The following is a 9,040-nucleotide window of genomic DNA, read 5'->3' as shown; positions in this document are numbered from 1 at the left end:
CCTGAAAACCGTGCAGTCAGGCCCCTACAACTGAAAGAAATTCTGACAGAGCAGAAAAATCACATGTTCCAGTTCAGACTTCTACTTTGGCATCAGCAATTGCCAAGCTCCCCATACCCGCTTTTGTCAGGTTGCGGGGTAGGCAGACTGAAGACTGCGCTGAGGGCTATGGCAAGTTTGGCCGGGCCCCATAAGGTTTGGGGGACTCCCTTGAGGTCTCTATATTCTTGAGGTTTGTGGGGGAAAGTGGCCAGGATCCCGGCCCTAGCATGGGGAAACAGCGGCCCCTGGTGGCTTGGATACACCATACCTCAGAACCTCGGCATCCCTCCTGCTTTAATATTAACCAAACCCCCAGTTCCATGTTCAGGTATTGAGACATGCTTATTTATATAAACATGGGTAGGAAAGACTTAGGTTTCTATACAAGTGTATCTGTGTGATCTCAGGCAAATTAGCTTCTCTGAGTCTTAAAGTCCTTAGCATTAAAATGTGATAAGCAAGCATCTATGGCCATGCTAACCTGAACACACCCGATTCTGTCTGATCTCGGAAGCTAAGCAGGGTCGGGCCTGGTTAGCACGTTCATGGGAGACCACTTAGGAAGACCAGGTGCTGTAGGTGTAAATAAATAAATAAATAAATAATAAATAAATAAATAAAATGTGATAAGCAGATCTACTGCTTAGTGTTGCTGCTAGCAGTAAATGAGATGACAAATGAAAAGCAATAAACAGTGCCTAGCACGTAGGAAGGACTTGTGCTATAATGGTGGTTATGTTGATTGATGTTGATGCCTCTAGACATCTAAAAGCACCTAGAAAATATCTCTAGGCCCCCCTCTGGAGGGAGAGTGGGAGATTCTGAACAGGAACTCTTGGGTTTTTGTGCTAATAGACATGGGTGAGCAGTGAAAGTGTCCTGGACAAGTGTGATAAGTGTGAGCTTGTGTGTATGTAAGCAGGTGTGTATGTGTGCACAGAAGCACAGTCACAATAGAAAAACAGAGAGCTCTCAGAGATGTTCAGTGTACATCCCAGAGGGGAGCTATGGCGACAAAGTGGAAGCCAGCGTCACTTATTCATCTAATAACACTGCAGAACTAAACTCTGAGAGAGGATAAGAGTTTATTAATTCATGCAACAATTACTTATTGATGGCCTACTAAGTGCTGGGCAGGGTTAACAAAATTGAACAAACACCCACCACAAGATACTTTCAAATAGAGATCAGTGCTAAAAAGCAGAGCTGGTTCTGACCTAGTGGGGATGGTGGAGGGTAAATCCAGACTGGTGATTTAGGGACTAATAATTGTATTCCCTGCAGTCATCAGGATAGAATAATAGGAAGTGCACAAAGCCAGGCCCAGACGAAGAAAGGACTCCTCTGCTCAGGTAGCCTTTCAGAGTTGTGTTGCCACCCAGCTCTTGGGAATGTGCTAGGGCCTGCACAGTCCAGACTAAGCCAGAAAAAAGTGTGAGGTGCACTCTCTCGATCACCCTTGCTTCATCATTGAGACTCTATCCAACTAAAATTTGGTTTTGTTAAAGCTAATGACTTCTGAGTGTTCCCCAGCTTTCTCCTCACCACCTGCAGAAAGGGATGCAGGACTTGCCGAGGATTGATGATGGAGAAGAAGGGAGGAGCTGATACACAGGATCTGCCAACCCCTGGTGAAGCCCTTATGGGACTCTCACTTCTTCCACAACCCAGAAGAATTTACACATTTGCCCAGGTGAATTGAAAGATGAAAATGCATGGACTTTTTGTTGCTCTGCTCCCCATCCTACCCCTAAGTTACAAACCTCTGACTTATGAACATCCATCCCAACAGCCTTGAAAGGTACCCTGAGCTCATGATACTTATTAGATATATTACTTCTTAAACACCTACTATGTGCTGAGGAAGGTTAACAAAATTAGGGGTAGGGAAGGATGGGTACTGAGGTCAGGAAAGGGCTCCTGCTCAGGTCGAAGCTTCTCATGACTTTGATTCTCTCCCACCTACGTCACTTTGCCAGCTGGAGGCACTGAGGGCCTGCCTTTGGCCCACTCTGCCTTCACAAAACTAAACCATCATATATTCCTTCTGCCCTCAGACAGCCATTCCAGATATATGCAAAACCGTTGGTGCTTCACTGTTTCTGCTCTTTTGCCAGCTTGAAAAATAATACTGCTATAGTATTAGAGCTCTCCTGCAAAGGTCCAATATAGCTGTTCAGCTTAGGAGTGGACTGGAGTAGAAGAAAAGGGCTGAAAACGGCCTACCATTGAAAATATTGTTTCAATAGAGACATTCTGAGGTCATACAACAGGTTCCGAAAGCTCCTAAAGATCCCAGATTGCTGTGGATCTGATCTCCCTTTTCCAGGCCCCTAGCCTTTTCCTGCCCCTAGTCTTTCCCTGATACCCCGATCCTATCTTTCCTAGCTCTGCCCTCAAACCAGAATGAGAGAAAAAAAGGAAAGAGTCAATCCATGAAAAAGGGCTCTTCCAAATTCAAGTTTTTTACAATTTGTTTTGGAGGCTTTAGAATGCTCTAGTTAAAGGTACCTATAAATCTAAGGAAAAAAATTAATTAACTGCAGGAAAAAAAAAAAAAAGGAAACAACCACAATGAACTTTTTGACTGAGCCATAAACTATGCTCACATATGTATCCCCAAAGCGTAACTAATAATTTAACAAAAGTTTGGGACATAACTATGGCATAGGATGGAGAAAGGGGTAATGGGAACAGGAGATAGTATTAGTGCTAAATCTTCACCTTCTGTAATAGGAGGTCAAGATAAGGTCTAGAGTTGGGAAATACAGAAGTACATACCAGAAAAAAAAAAAAAAAGCTAAAAAGTTTAAGAAAAACTATGAGAGTAAGAAATTTCAGGACAGTGCTATCTATAAACTGTATAAGTCATATGTTATTTGAAAAATAACATGCGCTACTTTGTTTTTTATAAATAATAATCTAAAAATATTTTAAAAGCAAGCAAAATGTCAGAGATGATGTTGAAAAACATTTCCTTTAAGGTAGAGTGAAAAGATCAACAGATGGAAGATATGAGATAAAAATACAATGGCAAAGATAAATCTAGGTGTCTGGGTGCAAGAGAAAAGGCAGAGAAGATAGATGGGAGGAGACAATTGAGGAAGTAACCAAAGGACATTTCCTGAGGCAAAGAAAGACACAGGTCATCTGAGAAAGGATCCATTAAGATCAAGAACATAAATGAGAAGTCAGGAAAAAGAAATTCAGATGGGAGATAAACATAGAAAACTATATTAACCATACATTCAGCTAAAGAAATATACATGAAAATGCCAAAGTTTTCATCTATCCAGACTGGCAATGGCTTAGAAAGCTTGATAATACCTAGTATTAATAAGTAAGTGGAGAACGAGACACTGATAATCTGTTATTGAGAATGCAATGGTGCAACCTTTTTGCAGGGAACGTCGGCAAGAAATGATCAAAATTTAAAATGTCCTTACTCATTATTCCAGCAATGTCACTACTAGAAATTTATCCTTTGCATATACTCATTGAAGTATGGCAAGATATCTATAATCATTCGAAGGCATTTACTGCGGTATTGTGTATGTAGAAATATAAAACTTGAAATTATCTAAGTGCATCAACAGAGTACTGGTTAGATCCGTGATGGTACGACTATGGAGTGGAATGAGGGAAAGCTGTGTTAAGTGTGTGTGATGTGTACTTTTTAAAAAATGAATACTATATACCAGTATAAATATTTTTTCCTGCATGGATGGATACCCAATGAACCAATGAAGATGGAGAGAGAATTGCAAAACTGCGAGGAGTCGTATCTTTCATTTTTATACTGTACAGAACTTTTCCACTCTTTGCATAATATTATATTATGTCATGCTTTAAAAATGTTAACGAGTTATCTGGTTGATGATATTATTGCCATCTTTGTTTTCCTCATAGTACATTTAGGTATTAAACCAAATAAATGTTTTGTTTTGGTTTTGTGTTATTTTAAGGGACCCACTGAGGGCCAATAAAGATGAGTAAAAAAAATCACACTTAAATGAACTCGAGTAAAATTTAAGAAGTTAAAGCACAAAGAGAAAAATCATATAAGCTTCCAGAAAGATAAAACAGGCTACATATGAAGAAATGGGATTCAGCCTGACAACAGATTTTGCATCAGATTATGAAGGAAAATTAATTTGAATCTGAAATCATAGCTGGCCAAATCACTACCCAAAGTGAAGACAAAATAAAGATATTTTCTGAAATCCAAGGAGTCAGAAAATTTATCATTGAAGCACCACATATGAAGAAATTACTCAAGAAGATGTCCCACTAAAACAAAGTAGTTAAAAAAAATAAGTGAGATTTTTTTTAATGGAAGCTGAGTGTAAGAAGAAATATAAACATAGGAAAAAAAAATCAACTGATGCCTGGAACATGTCCTTTGACCTACAGATATTTAGTAAGTAGTCTAAGGTTATTTTCTTCTTAAGAGCTGGGTCATACTACTTGATTCTACAGCAAATAATATTTACACAATTATAACATCATAATTATATGTTGCAATAATGTTATTCGTATGGTGTTTACTATATTAGAGTCAATCTGTAGACAAAACACGTCACAAACCAAACAGAACAGAATGTAAATATTATAAAGTAAAGGGGAAAATAGTGCCGAAAGCCAGGGGGCTAAATTCTTTAAATTCCTTTAGCCGCAGTTAGTATATCAAAAGCCAGGCCTGGTTAATTAGAGTGTAGGGTTCTATTAAATGCAAAACTGGGGGAAGAAAGAGCCCAGGCCAGATGTAAAGAAGTGACTCCAGTGAAATTTTGGAGCTGTCTCTGCTTCTCACAGCTGACTGTCTTCATCTCTTCCCAGCTCTCATTAGCATTATATTGTTAGTTTGAAATTAGCCACAGTGGTAATATTTACACCACCGAAAAGGACAAACATTATATATGAGGACTTTTTCTCCTCCCAGGAAGCCTGTCATTAAATATTTACCAGCATACCCTTGGGAAAGTCTGATCCTTCTGGCCCAAAGGATAGTAAAAGGGAAAAGAAGAAGGTGGTGAAATCGTGGGTTTCCAGAGTCAAATCTGGGGATTAGATAGTTTGTGGCGGAACCAGTGGCATTCTTAGAGTGGAATCGTCTAAGACAGGAATCAGCAAACTTTTCCTGAAGGGCCAAATAGCAACTATCTCAACACTATTTAACTCCGCTGTTACAGCTCAAAAACAGCCACAGACAATACCTAAATAAATGAGCGGTGGCTGTTTTCCAATAAAACATTTATTTACAAGACAGATGGCCAGTCCATGGACCATATAGTTTTCCAATCCCTTGTCTAAAACAAACACCACAGGAAGGCCCTTCACATATGACACAGAAAATGGCTTAACAGCCACAGTTGGATTTCGCTGGATAGTTGGATATTTGAGCCAGATGTCCCATCTCTGTCTCCCTGATGACCTCCAAGTGGCTGGCAGGGATCCAGAAATTCCTGTGTCCCAGGTGAAGAGACATAAAGGTGCAACATCAGATAGGAATAGGTTTGACTTTAAAGTAGCTTGAAAACACACATTTTAATAGTGCCTTAGAACACACATGCAGATTTATTCTTTTCACATAAAAGCCTAAAGTCTGGCTCTCCAGGGCTGGTAAAGCGTGAGAGACCCAAGAGTGTCAGATCTTTCCCCTCTGCCTTTCCTACATGTGACCATCATCGACATAGTTCATAGTGGCTGCTGAAGCTGTGCCATTATACCCACCACTTCCATCCAGCAGGCAGGAAGAAGAAAGCAGGGATGAGCAGCCCTTCCCACTCTCAGCTTCATGGACATTCAACCTGTGCAATTGCACAGAGCCCCACACTAAGAAGGGCCCACAGTTAGTTTAATGGTGGATTGTCACTGCCTTGAAATTCTTAATAACGCTATCTTTAAATTCGTGTTTTGTAAATGAAGTCTGATGGGACAATAGAGCATGTACGTGAGCAGAGGAGATACATACAATATGCATGCGTGTCATCGGTCCTTAGGCCCTCGTTCTCATACAACATAGGTAATGCCTGCTATGCAGCTTCCATAACATGTTTACCTTGTATTTGGATCCACAGTCAGAAAGAAGGGCCCCCATGCAAGCACAAACTTAATGCTCTATTATTCCTGTTTTGAACTTTTCATTAATTTCATCTTTGAATTTGTGTGTGTTATTAGTGAAGTCCAGCAGGACAACGTAGCATGTGCAATCTGCCTGTCTTCTGTTCCTGGCCACACCAGTTGTATATGCATATAGTGTCTGCTATGCAGCAGGAGCACAGAATTTTAATGGACCCATAATGTGTGGGATTTTAGCAAGACTCAAAGTGAGTACCAGATAAGCATGTTTCCACCGTCTGGTATGAGTAAAATACAAATGTATGCACAATCTACAAAATATAAACTTTGTAATTTTCCTAATTCTGAATATGAGTTAAATGCTCTTATCTTTTAAAAAATTGGCATTGAACAATATGAAGACAAATAGTAAAATTCATAGTAATAGTTATAAAGTTTTCATTTTTCTATACTTAAACTATATTCACCGGCAAACAAAAACCACTATGACAAATCAAGAAGGAGATTACAGAAGATAGGAAAATCTTTCATATTTTAGTACCTGTAGTAGTACTTTTTTCTTGCTTTTTGAACAAGGGGGCCTGGGATTTTCATTTTGCGCTGAGTCCTGCAAATTATGTAGCTGGCCCTGGGAGCACGTTACCCCAGGACGCCGTATGGGACCAGTCAGGAGCCGATGCCCCTCTCCGCAGCAGAGGTCCAAAGGACCTGGACGTACTGAGCTCCCTGCCCCAACTTCGGTAGATACAGTGAGGGTCCTCATTTACCCAGATACCCAGATGGCATCTTGGGAAGAGGAAGAAGAGAAAGGGACAGAGCTCAGAAGACAGTGAGTTTTCCAAGTGTGAGAAACCAGCCACACGAGGGAGTTCAAGTATACTGAATACTCAGACTGAAAGGAGACTGTTCAATGAGAAGAGACCAACCTATTGTTAAAAGGCAAGCCCAGGTTTCCCCACTGCACAATAAAGTGGGACTGCCGAGGAAGATCCTAAGCTTTGCAGATTTGGATGCGATGTATCCATTTGCAAGCCTGCTACCCTGGATCCAAGGCAGTTTCTGTCTGAAATACCTTTCTTTCTGCTTCCTCTTCCCTCACTCTATCCCCTAATCCTATAACCCTTGGACACTTGACTAACTTCTCACCTTTCCACACTCAGCTCAGCTATCCCTTCTACCCGGAGATCCTTCTCTGACACCTCACTTTCACTCTCCCCTCCTCTGGGCACTCAACGTAACCGGCACACACCTAGTTTCAGAACAGCAGTCTGAGTGACAGCAGCCATGGCACTTGCCATAGGTGCACAGGCCCAGAGTGGAGGGCTTCCTGATGCTCGTTTGCCCTCTTCGAGACTGTTTCTCCTTGTGGAAAATGGGGGTGATAATAGCAGACCCAATGACCTCATAGGATCTTTTTAAATTTAGTTTTTGAACGGGTGCTATGTACACCTGGTACATAATTCCAGAGGTAGACAAGAGCATAGAGTGAAAAGTCACTCTCCCTCCCTCTTCTCTCCTCTAGGGTCCCAGCTATCTTCTCCAAAGACAATTCCTGTCACCAGTTTCTTTAGCTTCTTTCCATGTGTTTTAGAGCGAATATATTGCACATATTACCTATGCGCATTCTAGGGGAAAATGCACAACCTAAATCTAATTATGAGGATGCATCAGACAAATTCAAACTGAGGAATTTTTTTTTTAATGTTGGTTACAAAACATCAATATTACCAAACACAAAAATAGGCTGTGGACATGTTCCAGAAGTCAGGAGAATGGTAGATTAGATAAAAGTATCATATCTACGTTAAGTTTACAAAACTTGATAAATGTACTGTGGTTACACATATATGAGAATCCCTTTTTTAGGAAATACACACTAACATATCTGGGTAAAGGGTCCTGATGTATACAAGTTACTCTCATATGGTTCAGAAAAAAATGTGTGTTTGTTTGTACATGGAAGGGGAAGGGTAGGCACAAATGATAAAGCGAATGCGGTAAAATGTTGACAATAGGTGAATCTGGGTAGAGTGTTGATGAATATTCATGTACTATTTTTGTTTTTGCAATTTATGCCTAAGTTTGAGATTATTTCCCCTAAAAAGCTGGTGTTCATATTCGCAGGTTCCATATTTGCAAATTTGTCTACTGCTAAAGTTGATTCATAACTCCCAAATCAATACTTGAGGCACCTTCACACTCATCTGCAGACTTGGGCAGAGCAGTGAAAAATTTGAGTCACTCAACGTGCATGTTCCCAGCTGAGGTCAAACGAGGTGACCCTCTGCCTTCTCAGTTCAGCTCCCATACTGTAAATAAGAGTCCTGTTTGCAGTCTAGTTAGTGCCACGTTTTTCACATTTTTGTGTTTTTTGTTAATGATTTCACTGTTTAAAATGACCTCCAATTACAGTGCTGAGGTGCTATCTAGTGTTCCTAAGAACGTAAGAAAACTGTGATGTGTCTTATAGAGAAAATATACGTGCTAGGTGAGCTATGAGTTCAGTGTTAATGAATCAATGATATACATCAAATAATATGTCTTTAAATCAAAACACATATAAAATAAGGTTGTATATGTATTGACTTGCTGATGAAAATATTGTGACCAGAAGCTCACAGAAACCTAACCCTGTATTTCCCTTGGGAACAAAAGTTCAGTATCTGTGAATTCAGTGTTTGTGGCAACTGTTTAGAACACAACTACTATGAATAAGAAAAATCAACTGTTTATATACCCATATTTTCTGTACAAATGATGATATACAATACACATTGTTCTGTACCTTATGTATTTTTTAACAATATTTTTAGAGAGTTTACATTCGTTCTTTGGAACCGATGCCTAGTATTCTCCACATGCATGCATCCTAACTGGTCTAATCCTCTAGTGACAGATATTTGGGTTTTATCTTTTC

The 9,040-nt window shown here is 40.0% G+C and overlaps 1 pseudogene; it reads left to right on the top strand.

The window, feature by feature from the left end:
- The first annotated feature begins 505 nt into the window (after nt 1–505).
- Nucleotides 506–624, top strand: LOC120582565 (uncharacterized; annotated as a pseudogene).
- The last annotated feature ends 8,416 nt before the right edge of the window (nt 625–9,040 follow it).

The sequence above is a fragment of the Pteropus medius genome, unplaced genomic scaffold (assembly GCF_902729225.1).
Source record: "Pteropus medius unplaced genomic scaffold, Ma_sr-lr_union100, whole genome shotgun sequence".
Classification (NCBI taxonomy): Eukaryota; Metazoa; Chordata; class Mammalia; order Chiroptera; family Pteropodidae; genus Pteropus; species Pteropus medius.
The sequence above is the reverse complement of the archived record's forward strand: the minus strand, read 5'-3'. Positions and strand labels throughout refer to the sequence as shown.